This window comes from Myxocyprinus asiaticus, chromosome 22, assembly GCF_019703515.2.
Source record: "Myxocyprinus asiaticus isolate MX2 ecotype Aquarium Trade chromosome 22, UBuf_Myxa_2, whole genome shotgun sequence".
NCBI lineage: Eukaryota > Metazoa > Chordata > Actinopteri > Cypriniformes > Catostomidae > Myxocyprinus > Myxocyprinus asiaticus.
Genome location: NC_059365.1, coordinates 10877741 through 10892500, shown reverse-complemented (window position 1 = coordinate 10892500; position 14760 = coordinate 10877741).

Here is a 14760-nt window from a genome sequence, read left to right as displayed (position 1 = left end):
CAAGAAAAAGTTGATTGATAATATGAAATGAATTGTGTAAATTCTGTGTAGATTTACATCACCTTATGTACTGTAAAATTGTTAGACAAGCTGTAAACTTTTTTTTAAGCAAACCTAATTACTGATATAGATGAGAATGTCATCTAAAATAAAAAGGACGAAGTAAAATATTGATCTGTTTCTTACCCAAAGTGATTGCATCGCTTCAGAAGACATATATTTAACCACTGGAGTCCTATGGATTACTTTTATGTTTCCTTTATGTGATGTTTGGAGCTTGAAATGTCTGGTCACCATTCACTTGCATTGTATGGACCTACACAGCTGAAATATTCTTCTAGAAATCTTCGTTTGTGTTCTGCAGAAGAAAGAAAGTCATACACATCTGGGATGGCATGAGGGTGAGTAAATGATGTGAGAATTTTTATTTTTGGGTGAACTATCCCTGTAATGTTCAAAACTGAAAAATAAATAAATAAAGGTCAGGTCAATACTAAAAAATAATACAATCCAGAATATCCAGTTTTGTTAATGAATTAGTTGCAACTATCAAGTAATATACTGTATTATTCCAAGCATACAAGGTAGAGAAGTCAATGTTACAGGCTTGATTTACCAGGAAATAATTCAGGATTCCAGCGAGGAAGCATGCAAAACTTAACAAAACAACTACTGATGTAAACACAGTCTAATCAATGGATAGCAAGGAATAGGTGTGCCAGTAACCATGGCGACAGACTGTCAATATTGAGCTAGCTAGCAGTGACCTCTGGTGGTGGATTGCAGAGTAGCTATTGTCAAGGTCTTTTCTTTAATGTGTTGGAGTGTAATGATTTGGGTGTTCATGCATGGTGTAAATCACTGATGACAAGTAAAGGGTCTACATTTTTTATTTAATTTATTTTTAAATGAAAAAACCAAAGAAATTTCTTTAAACCTCAAACGCATACCTCGAGTCTTTAGAGACCCGGGACCTCATTTCACCCCCTGGACCTCATCCATGTTTCTGGAGTTGTGCCCAAACCTCTTTAGTATTCCTCAATCTATCTCTTATACATTTTGTAACTTTTAAATAAATAAATGCAAATAAGACAAATGCCAAAATTGCAAAAATTGCACACACACACACACACACACACACACACACACACACACACACACACACACACACACAAAAACATTATAATGGTTTAAGTACCAAAAATGTATAGGATCTTTAAAGATACTAGATATCAGTCTGTGTCTGTTTTTTTTTTCCACCTCCATAAATATTTTTATAATTATTTAATATTTATAAAAGTTTAATATCACATGATATCTATTTCTTTGTTTATTACAAGATAAATGAGTACTATATTCATACAAATAAATACTATATCACATTGACTTTCTGTGCAACAATGAACTATCAACAGTGGTGAAATATCTATATCATATATGCGTGTACACACATAATATTATACATGCTATTTCTTACTCAAGGTGGCGCTGATGTTTCAGTGGTTGACTTGATTTACATTTGACATTGCTATTTGATGAAGAAGCAATGTGGAAGTAAACTATAGCAAGTGTAACACATGAACAGTATGATATGACTATTGTCATTTGGGTGAACTACTGAAATTATGTAAGTTGTGCATCTATTTAGACTCAATAAGTGCATGAGAAAATACTTATGTGTAGCTGATGTATATCTTATGTGTAGATTATGTGTTATGTGTAGCTCAATATGTGTTTGACATCCAGATGCGTCTCATGAAATTTCAGTGTGAAAATAATGAATCCTGTTCTAGATTTGTCCTAATTTGTTGCATTATCTCTTTGATATATGAAAAATAAAAACATCAACATATATCAAAATATATTTTATTTTATTATTTTCTAATGGTCTTGAAAATATTTTGAAAACTGTACATTTTGTAGATCCATTTGTTATAGATACACGTGCCAAGTCGGTAATGATCCGAATATGTAAGAGTGTTTGGTAAAATTCCCATGCAATTAAGGGTTAAGCTTAATTTGTTTAATCATGCATTATCTCGAGTGGTTTTGCATCTGAAGTTTATGTGTTGTCTTTTTATAATTAATCAACAGTACATTTGATAATTAATTATTACTAAGTCACAGAGGAAAATTGGTCAGAGCTGTGTCGTTAATGATGTAGTGGTGTTCATTTTGTTTGTTATCTCTTTTTTACATATCAATTCATATCAATTCTTTGGGATAGATGTTCTGTAATACTCTCTATTGGTATCACTTATGCATGAAAGTGTCCTGAATGTGTAGTTTATTTAATAAACGTAACATCTGTGGTGGAACCTGATGCCTTCCTGAGACTAATCAGCTGTTTCCTGATCACACACGTGCCTTTTATCCAAACAGATGTTTGAAACTTGCCTCCTATAAAGTCTAAATCCACATTGATGGATCCTACTGCAACTCTGCCTCAGACACCAATGATCAAAAGTAATATTCGCATTGAAAGCTGGAAAAGTTGACTTCAGCTCTGCTGAAATTAATTGAGCATTGTATTAAAATGATCCAATCCATGGGATCAGTCATTCTTCTCAGTTTAGGGTTGGCCAAGAAATTAGATTTTCAGATTTGTTGAAAAATCTTCGTGATGTAGAAGGCAATGGATTTATCCGAAGGGCTCTGGGAAACACAGACTAACAGTATTGATAAATATACTCAAACATAGATTTAAGATCTATACATAAGTAATGCCCTCTGTAACAGTGGGACTTGATTACCACCCCTGTGCACAATTAAAGCTTCAAAGTAATATACACAGTTCAACTCCATTAATCAATGAATCAGTTTAAAGTTCAGTGCTGATGTAATCCAATAATCCAAACATATGAGGGAAGTTCAAAGGGAGAAGTCAAAGATACAGATTAGGAAAGTGAACTCAAAAGTATAAACAGAATCCATTGGGGAAATGAACTCTATGCAAGACCTTGTACAAAAACAGTGACATAAACTGTCTTAAAAAAAAAAAAGAAAAAAAAAAAAGAAAGGTAAATATAATACATTGGTAATAAGATTGTTTTTTATTATTATTATTATTTATTTATTTATTTATTTTTGCTTGATTGAGTTAAATTGGGCAGTAACTTGCAGCATTCACATCTGGTGTTGCACAGGGGAGAAATAGTGTAACTGACCTCTCACAATGAGACACAAAAATTCAGCTTGGTGTGATATTGCAAACACACGTTGGCAAGATGCACCCATGGTTTGTAATGCTAACTGATGGTTTATTTACTTGTGATGCCACTGAATTACTGAAAATGAATGATATACCAGGATATGTGCCTAGAATTAATAATTACATCTGGCAAACATTGTGCAAAATCACCGAATTCTTTTGAAGCATTACTCAGCAAGCCGTAGCTTATATCATAATGTCATATTAAACTTGAATCCTGAATGCCTTTTCCTTCATATGTTGTTGCGTAGATGTACCAACGTAATGCTAGACAACATTAACATTTTAAGTTTGCAAATAAATAAATCTCTGGAACTTTCAATATAAAAGTCTCTCCAAATGTTTTCTGATCCACTTGTTTGCACAAACAAGCCTCTTTAGAAAATGTAAAAATCAGCTGGACGGCACTACAAATGCAGTATCTATTTTTATCTGAAAATAATACCAATATCCCTTGTTTTTAAATACAATTATACAATAAATGAATGATTAGTTAATAATAGAATAAATTAATAAATAGTTAGTAGTCACCATGTATGCAGTGTGGGGTGTAATCTGATTACAAAGTAATTAGTTACTGTAATTTAATTACATTTTAAGTCAAAGTACTAGTGTAATAATATTATTTAGGTAGAATACATTAATTATGTTTATGTGTATGTCTGTCGCATTGTGTATGCGACAATGAACAAGCAGGATATATAAACATTACTCTGAATCTGTTGAGCATAAAATAAAAAACTTTAATGTGAAAAAAGTTATAGAAAGTAACTGAAAAGTAAAGTAATTAGTAATGTGATTACTTTCCCCATTAAGGGATCAGTAAAGTAATCTGATTACAATTTGGGAGAAGTAATAAGTAGTTTGTAGTGGATTACTATTTTTTGAGTAACATACCCAACACAACTCACAATACAGTAGTGAGTATTTGTGTTCAGTTGTGGATCTGAAGAGTTTAAAACAGTTTAAAAGCAGATGACATTACAAACAGGCCAGAAAATTGGAAGAAGCTGACACGTATTTTCCTTGAAATAACGATGCTTAGTAAATATCACATGTTGTCTCTGACACTGAACAAGCCAGCACACATCAATGCCAACACAAAAATCCTTGGCACAAACACAGCTCAGGAAATATAATCACAAGCAAACTTTCTTCATCAGATTAAATAGATTTTCAAATTTTGAAGGAATGAAACTCCACCCCTTAAGCAAATAATGTTTTGACTTACAAATATGTTCTGACAATGGCCCGTCTCCTCACAAAAATTCTCAAGTGCTTTGATGAGATTTAAAATCCTTGCAAATTAGACCTTATTATCGTTCCTCAATTTCTGTGTTCTTAATGATGACCAGACTGCAATCAGTATGAACATATAAACAGACATCTCTCTCTCTCTCTCTCTCTCTCTCTCTCCCTGCTCGCTCTCCTTCTCTCTCATGTGGTTTTAATTTTCGTCCCCAGGCAACGGTTGAAGTTTGGCTGAGCTTGAGTTTCATTGTAAAACTTCAGTAAAAGACAGACTCCACTTCCAAGGCTGAAACACAGGACTTGAGCTTATTATTATTTCTTCAGAGAATCTGTGAGGGGGCAACTGCGGGGCTCCTTGCTGCTCTCATTGGCTCTTGGGGGCCCGGGTGGCTACCTTGTTTGGAGTCAAACAGCTGCTTTTTATAACCACATGGTGGCACCAGAACATTTAATTTTTTTATTAGCATTGCATTATTATTTTGTGTTCATTTCATTTATTGGTAACACTTTACAATAAGGTTCCATTTTTTAACATTAGTTAACAACATTAGTTAACATGAACTAACAATGAACAATAATTACATACAGCATTTACAAATCTTGGTTAATGTTAGATTCAACATATTTACTAATACATTTTTTAAAGCAAAAGTTGTATTAGTTCACATTAGTTAATGCACTGAACCAACATGAACTAACAATGAACAACTGTATTTTTATTAACTAACATCAACAAAGATTAATAAATGCTGTAAAAAAATCTATTGTTCATTGTTTGTTCATGATAGCCTACATAATACATTAACTAATGTTAAAGAATGAAACCTTCTTGTAAAGTGTTACCCATTTATTCTTATTTTTTATTATGGTAAATGCATCCTGAATTAAGGATGTATTTTGATATATTTTGAATTTTGGTATATTTTTTATATCAAAATATGATATAAAAATATTTATGTTGTTGATATGACATTTCAAGCAGTGACAATAGTGTTCTACAGTGTGACATGCTATACTCCATCTAAAAGTAGCCCTATTTTAAATAACATTGAAATAAAATTATTTTATAATTATTATGCATGCCGTTTTTTTGTTTTGGGTAATTTTAGAGAGATTTTAGAGTTTCCAATCACACTGTTTCCCTGCTGGACAAATTAAATGAGGGACAAACATTTCAAAAGGACGTAAAAATATTGTGCTCATCTCTGGACACTTGCGATATGAATAGGTTTCTATATAAATGAACAGACCATAATTTGAGAGATCAGTTGAGTTGAGTCAAATCAATTGATTTATAACAACAGAGGGGAAGAAGTGATGTTTAAGGTGGGAGACTGATAGACAGTTTGTGACCTCCAGGGACATGGATGATGCATGATGGGGGGAGAGGAGAGAATAAAGCGAGGGGCTAAAGCATAAGATAGGGTTAAATTGTAAAACAACAAAAAGTTATCTTAATGTCTCAAATGGTGTTATTAAAATCCACTCCTTCACCCATCCTGAGGATAAATAACAATAGGGTTGTCATTCATACAGTTAGCTCTCCTAAACTGTTCACACATCCTCCACTGCTCTGTTAAATTGGGCCATAGGAGACCAGTTTCCCCCTAGACTCTGTAAACGTCAAACAGAACAAACCCCTCGACTTCTATGGACTTGTAAACCGTGTTGTATTTACAGCGCCGCTCTGTTTTCTGCTGATTATGTGATTGCTCTTGACAGGAAGTACTGTTCAAATCCAGCTTCAGTACTGGTGCCATGAAACGCTTATTTAGATCAGATCAGCAATGAGCTTTGACAACTTAACAGTCCCTTTAGTCAAACAACATTATTTTGCTAATCTTCGTCTAGAGACAGAATTTAATCAGTGGAATTTGGTAATTCATAACACTATATTGATGTGCTGTGACATCACAAAAACTTTTAGGTACCGTAATATTACAACCATTTTAACCATAAATGCATTTTCCATGAACAGGATACAAAACAGGGCTTGAAACTCTTAAAAGACAACAACGTCAGTGGGCCTGAGTAGCTCAGCGAGTATTGACGCTGACTACCACTCCTGGAGTCGTAAGTTTGAATCCAGGGTGTGCTGAGTGACTGCAGCCAGGTCTCCTAAGTTGCTAGGGAGGGTAGAGTCACATAGGGTAATCCTCGTGATCGCTATAATGTGGTTCTCATGTAACCTGTCCCGCTCGACCCGCTCCGAGCGGGATCTGAACCGGCGTCTCCAGCATGGGAGGCGGGCACGCTAACATCAGTCGCTAGTGCACCTCTTGAGGTACTGCACAGCATGTACCAGCTTGCTACAGTTACACTCACTCCCCTAAACCTCACTCCCATCTGGGTCATGGTACCAACGTGACGCTCCTGTTCTACCCGCTCCAAGCGGGATTCAAACCGGCGTCTCCAGCATGGGAGGCGGGCATGCTAACAAGGATACAGCCTCTAGCGTCAGTTGCTAGTGTGCCTCTTAAGGCCAGGGATGTGAAGTTTACACATACTGCACAGCACGTACCAGCTGGCTACCGTTACAATCGCTCTTGGTGGGGTGTGTGGTGAGTTGTGCGTGGATGCCGCGGAGATTAGCATGAAGCCTCCACATGTGCTACATCTCGCTGTAACGTGCTCAACAAGCCACGTGACAAGATGCGCAGATTGACGGTCTCAGACGCAGAGGCAACTGAGATTCGTCCTCCACCCGGATTGAGGCGAGTCACTACACCACCACGAGGACTTAGAACGCACTGGGAATTGGGCATTCCAATAACTTTAAACGTTCTTTGTCTTTGTCAGGAGGTCAAATAAAATACTATATGTACTGATTTATTTATTTTGAGGTTCACAACTTTTTCAACCCTCTTACAAAAATTGGCGTGTCTACAGTTCAAAACCTTGATTTCTGTGATTTTATTCAATTCCAGAAATACACATGAAATAAATCTAAACATAAACTAAACATATTAATGAAGTACTAGAAAATGGAATGGGAATTTTTAGGCTGCTTGTCTTCCCGTCATACTATGAAAAGGGTCTAAATGATGTTACAGATGTCACAGTTTGTATGACCCATACATACTGTATATTCATTTGTATGGACATCCCGTGGTAACAGGACTGCAAAATGTTGAACACAACTAAGTTGTTGTTGGAAATTAAAAGAATTTAATTATAAAAAATAAAAATAAAAATAAAAAAAGTTCTACAATAAATAAAATATACATTTAGCAGAATCATGGCTTCTGATTTAAATTGTTGGACAAAGTCAATAAGGAAAAGACAAGTAAGGTGGGACAGGCAAAAATACCTATTTTAATAATTTATCTAATTATATCTAACATTTTCTCATTAAAGAAAATGGGATTTGCACTTTTAGTGCTTTAATAAAGTAATGAGACACCAATTTGTACCCTATTTGTTGAAAGAGATTAAAAAGCATAGATTAGAAAAATTTCTAAACAAGTTTTTGAATAAGCTTTAGTTTTATCTAGTTTAAATAACAAGGAAATATTCTGATGTCCTAAGTTTGTAGTGGAATGCATAAATACAGCTTCAGTAGCTTAACTCGTGCCTCTAAGTCTATATCCATAAAGATCGCCAAAGGTCGTGGTCCCATGTCACAGTTTGTACAACTAACTTGTATGTCTGTAATTTCACCCCAATTGCTTCCCCAAACCCTATGTGTGTGTGTCTGTGTGTGTTTCTGTGCAGTTCCCTTAGCTTCAAAAAAAGGTGGGTGATTCTAAACAGTATTGTTCATGCATTTAAAGGAGGCTCCACTGACTTTTCATCTTTTCGACATGTTTCCACCTTGACAGTTCTCAATGAATGGAACGTAAACATTCTCCTTACACTTCACTGAATTTAATGGCTGAATACAATGGAAGTGTTAGGCAAGATCTTTCTCCATAAATTCTAAATAAATCACATTTGAGATGTCACCACAGAAAACTGCGTTTCATCTATTCAGAAGCATCTAGGCTACTAATAACCTTTAGAAATGAAGATGTGACTGAGGTTTCCATTAATAATAAGAAAGCATAGCTTAGAGAAATCAGACTGGAAATACACAGCAAAAAAATTTAGCTTCCACTCTAAACCTCTTAAAGGAACAGTTTAAAGTTTACCCCAACATTAAAATTGTATTATTTATTCACTCTCATGTTGTTTAAAACCCATATTACTTACTTTACTTACATTCTCTTTTACTGACCAGGGGCAGAAGAGTTTCAAAAAGGAGAAAAAGCACCATAAAAGTAGTCTTTTTTGCCATATGATAACTTTGTGAGACACAGTTCAAAATTTAAGTCATTATTAACTTAAATTCCTGCCCTCTGCTGTAACAATAAAATATAATTTGCGATTCCGCATATTTAAAACACACTGCATCACGACTGGTTACAAAATATGCAAGACGTCAAACCTGGCATGATGTGTCTTAATAAGCTAATTTGATTGTGTGCAAGTACAAATGAGATTTGAGAGTTACAAGCGGAGGGATGAGTTTCAGTGAACAGCGACTTTCAGAAAGATAAAAGTAAGACAGGTTTGGAACAACATGAAGGTGAGTAATTGATGACAGAATTTTCATTTTTGGCTCGAAGTACTTGCCTTCTCATTAAATGAACTCTGGTTTTGGATGCAAGCATCAAAGATCAATGGTGGCACTTTGCCAGTCAAATTTAATTGCAGTTAAAGTGAAGTCTTGAGGGCGTGCACACTACTCTCGAACTTCTCTGCTGAGTCGAGCTGGGTGCGTGATCACTCGCTCACTCTCTCACAGCGTGAGAAAGCCATTCTTCACCTGTCAGCTTGTGTTTGGGTCATGGAGAAACAACAGAGTGAAATGAAAGAGAGAGAGAGAAGAGAAGCAGAACGGAATGGAAGAACATCATGGGCTCATCCAGATTTTAAGGAACCGTAACAGTTCGTTCGTTTATGTTGAAGATTCTTGGACTTTTAAAAGCCTCCTTAAATAGGCCTAGCCATGTGTGTGTGAAGAGAGAGATCAGATTGGATGTGTGTGTGTGCTTTTGTGTGTATGCCATGTTTGTAAGACAGTGTGGGAGGTTTTTTAACTGTAATCTCTAATCTTCTATTTCTGACACTAAAAGCTTTTTATTTACCCCTCACACTCACACACACACACACACACACACACACACACAAACGCTTTCTGTATGTTCATCAAGCTGAACCGTGTGTGTCCTTCTCATTTCAGTTGAGTTCAGCTTTCCTAGGCTCAGCCCATTGCGATCACCTAACTCTTTCACTCACTCACTCAGACAAACATGTGCTACTCCTATCTTGCTTTTGAGAAACTGCCAACATGAATTTCAGACCTCCCATTAGGTTCTATTGTACAAATTCTGTCATCCCTTTTTTGTTCACTAAACACTTAAGCTCTTTTTCAAAACCTAGCGAGTAGCATTTTGAGGCTTCATAAGCATGCTCCCAACGTGAAGGCTGTTCCAAAAGGCAGGCATCAACAATGCTCCCTTCTAAGATACCTCCTTTCAGCAAAGATGTAAGGAAGCATTGCATGTGTCCTTTATAGAGAAAGCAATCACAGAATTAATTACAAGCTCAGTGAAAAAAATCCTCCAAGATGGCGGAAGAAGCGAAAGAAATGGTGATTACAAAAAAAAAAAAAAAAAAAAAAAACTGTATATGTGATTCAATACCGAATGTATTGAAAGTATTGATAAGTATTAGATTTAATTAAAAATTGACTATTTTACCAAAAATGTGTATGTGCTATGCAATGTTGAGGAAGCTACTTTGAAATTGTAGCTACCCAAGCTACAAGCTAAATTAGTAAAACTACAGTCAAGCTACAATATTAAACAATTAGTTAGCTACACTACAAGCAACTAACAACAAGTATCTAACTACATTAAAGCTAAAGAAAATATTTTTAGATATATAACAATCTGATGTCACATAGGCTACGTGTCATACCAGGTATTTCTAACTTACATTTTAATTTACAACTAATCAATTACTAGTTATTGTAGGTTAGAATACTCAACTACAAAATTACTTGATAATACCCATCAATGTTGGGTAATGTTACTTTTAAAAGTAACTCATTAGAATATTGCGTTACTCTTTAAAAAAGTAACGTAATTAATTAAAAGTAAATTTTTATGGAAAGTAAAGAGTTACTTTACTTTTGCGTTATTTTTGCGTTACTTTTTTCTCACAGCCACTTTCTCTTCTGCAATGCTATGCATTCTATACAAATAAGCCATGCATTGCACACAAGAGACATTACAGGTCATGCTAGCTACTGTTCAACACTCATGTCAAAACAACATAGTAAACAAACAGATATTTAGAAAGTAGGTCTTCATGTCATATTTATAATAACAAATCAGTAACATGATTATATGCATGATTTTTTTTTCCATCAACATGACAACCAATATGAATAATGAAGAATAACCACTGTCTTACCTAAAGCAGCAAAGTCCAGCACTTGAACCGGCATCATATATGTCATCATGTGCTGTGCCCATCGACAATGTCAGAGTCAACTTAAGATTGTCAGTGGGGAATGCCAGCCTAACATGTTCAAGGAATGTGTCTGATAATAAAAGAATATTTTTCACTTAAGTCATCTCAGTGCATGCTTGTTTTGAGTTGATCCACGATGCATACAGACACCACAGCTGCAAAGGCACACGTTGATACAACTCGAATGGAATCGTTTTTAATGCTACCAAAATGTCATAAAAACGGTTTGTTTCATGAATCAAACTACTTGTTCATTATAAATTAAAAATTAGAATCTTTTTTAGAAACTAAGACATTTTCTCTGCGTACACAATTGATGTAGAACGTTGCTCAGAGCGACTGATCCAGAGTCTATTCTCATCCCATTCTCCCAGTTACAGGGAGCTCTAACACGGAGCAGTTTGGCTGCATAAGTTAGTGAACTGAGCGAGTATTTCACCCTGTGTATCATGTTGTGGCCAGTGGAAGACTAGTCTTATAATCCCTCTGCCTAAACGCATTTACTGATTTTTAATGCAGTGTGTATTAACAGATGTATCAATCATGTTTCACTCAACCAAATGTTGACCTCATATTACGCAAAAACATGAAATGAGCATGCGCGTTAGCGAGTTGATTGACAGGTGATGTCTGTATCTAAAAGGTGACTGGCTATTTTACCTGCAAGGTGGAACTTCCTTTCTACATCTATTGACTGTTGGGGGGCTAAAGCTTCTTGGTTGGGCATTCCAATTTCTCCCATTCATTTACATAGAAGTGAGTCATCTTTGCTAAATAGTCTCTGGCCTAACACTCTATAGAACTATATTGCCCATCATGCACTACGTCTCCTCCCCGAAGTTTGCACACTTTTACTCCTGATTTCTCACAATACAGGGACAGTAGAGGAGTACAAAAGCAATGCGTTACTTTATTTAAAAAGTAACTCTGATATTATGGTCTAAAATAAAAAATATTGCGTTACTTTACTCGTTACTCGAAAAAGTAATCTGATTACATAACACGTGTTACTTTTATCGCATTACCCCCAACACTGATACCCATCCCTAGTAGGGTCATGTCTAGAAGGTAACCTCCCGGTTACCTAAAGATTCACGAGAGCCTCATGTGATGTTTCCACACTGTTTATTGTTTTTATTTGGAGTCCTACATAAACCCTACATCTACCCCTACCCCTAAATCAACCTTGATCCTACAACTAAATCTACCCTAATCCTAACCTTTGTAACAGCGATTGAGGCCACGTCCACAAGAATACGTTTTTGTTTGAAAACGCGTCTTTTTCTCTACGTCTTTGCCTTCCATCCACACTGAGACAGAGTTTTTGACAGCGAAAGTGGACGTTTTCGAAAACGCTCTCCCAGCTGAATAAATTTGAAGGTGCCAACTTCGCTTTGTAGTGTGAACAGAGAAAACAGAGATATCTGAAAACGATGATGTAATGTGATGCAGTAATGTGATCCATTCAACCCAAAACAGTCAAGATGGCATCACATGTTGTAGCGGCGTTGTTGTGCCTGTATTCCTTCAAAGGCAACGGGAAGTTTACTTGGAATCACTGTCCAGCAGTGAAACACAAGGAAAATTGTGCTAAGAACATGGAATGGCGGATTTAAGAGTTTTCATACTCTTTAGTTTGGATGAGCAACTTTTGGAAAACGCTTGAAAACGGCAGTGTATATTGAGAGCGTTTTGAAAAGGAAAATGGCATATTCTCTTTTTTTCTTTTTTTTTATATCCCTTTTACTCCCAATTTGGAATGCCCAATTCCCACTACCTAGTAGGTCCGCGTGGTGGCGCGGTTACTCACCTCAATCCGGGTGGCAGAGGACAAGTTTCAGTTGCCTCCACTTCTGAGACAGTCAATCCGCACATCTTATCACGTGGCTCGTTGTGCATGACACCGCGGAGACTCCGCATGCGGTGGCTCTTGCTACTCTCCGCGATCCACGCACAACTTACTACGCACCCCATTGAGAGCGAGAACCACTAATCGCGACCACGAGGAGGTTATCCCATGTGACTCTACCCTCCCTAGCAACCAGGCCAATGTATTTGCTCAGGAGACCTGGCTGGAGTCACACAGCACAACCTGAATTCGAACTTGCGACTCCAGAGGTGGTAGTCAGCGTCAATACTCGCTGAGCTTCCCAGGCCCCCAGGAAAACACTATTTTCAAATGTATTCGGATTAATGTGGATGTAGCCTGAGACTCTCAAGAGACTTACACCCTGTCTACACCAGGTGCATTGAAGAGACGCAATGGCTTGAGGCTGTCTACACTGAACACGTCGACACGAACGTTCTAAACCATTTATTTGTGCTGTTGGCAGTAGTGACGGCAGCACGTGCAGTGCAAAATGGAACAGAACACACGCAACAGACACTTCCAGTGTAGACAGCATCATTGATTATAATGGGTCTTATCGCTATTGATGCAACACGATGCTCGCATCCGGTGTAGACAGGGTGTTAGGCTGCAGGGGTGTTACCTTCTAGACACAGCCCCCTAGTAGCGAAACCACCTTTACTGCGTCATTCACAGTGTATCATGGGAGGGGGAGGAACTTGGGCGGACACCCATCATGGGAGTGGGCAGAGCTGCAGAGCTTGTTTGCAGCCATTCTCTGATTGGTGGATATTTCTCTTAAGGATTCATGGGTAGTTTAGTTCTTAACCAGGAATTCGATATTAAAAATGGTTGTTTAAAAGTGAAGCGCTGATGGCTTCAACAGGAGCACATACCATCAGTTTACAACCTTGAAACTCATGATAGGCCTGTCTTTAAAGGTTTATAAGTTATCGTTAAAAATCAATCCCCCAGTGGAAAAAAACGAATGGGATTTTTACTTCTGTAACCAGACTGTTGGTTTATCAGTAGTATCGTCATTGACCAAAGGAAAAGCCCATGTTGGTGGATTACTACACTTTATACACACAAAGTAGTTGACTCATTCACACACTCACATACACACCTACCAAACTCTCTGTAGGCAATCCAAACCAACCCCTTTTTTTTTTTTTTTTTATCATGTTGGATAACACTAAAACACGCCACAGTACATGAAAGTCTTTTTTTCCTCGAGGGTTAAGTCAACACTCACTAACATAAATGAACGGTGACTGTGGTTGCCGACTCTTATCTGGGCGGATCAATTGATTAGGCAATAAATCAGTCAGCCGGTGCTTGAGGTTTCCACCGCACGGAGCGTTTGGGAGAGTCAGCCCAGCCCTGCAGCCAGAGAGTCGGCGTGTATTCCATCGCACGGCACGGCGGAGGCGCGGCAGGTGGGTGCTGTGAGGTAATAGGAAGGGTTGGGCGAGAGGTGAGAGGGAAAGACAAGGCGAAAATAGAAGAATCAAGGAGACAGAAGAGAGAGAGAGAGAGAGAGAGAGAGAGAGAGAGAGAGAGAGAGAGAGAGAGAGAGAGAGAGGAATGCAGTACCTCCAGGCAGCATCCTCTGGAGAGAGAGAAAAAGGAATTTTTATGTGCTGCAGGTGATCAGGGCTCGAGGCGGAGAAAGAGGGGGTGCTGGACGAAGACGGGAAAGGAAAAAGGGGAAAAGACAGTGACAAAGAGCAGCAGGAGAAGGTGAAAACGGGAGTTGGAACGAAGGGAGCGATAAAGACTCACTAAATAGGCTGGTGCTGATGAACTGACGACAGACGCGTGATTTATTGCGTGATTGGCAGGAGAAGAGTTGCGCTCTGCAGCACACATGGCAAAAAGACCCGGCGAGACGCAATGGCACGAGATGAGAGGTTTCAGAAAGGGG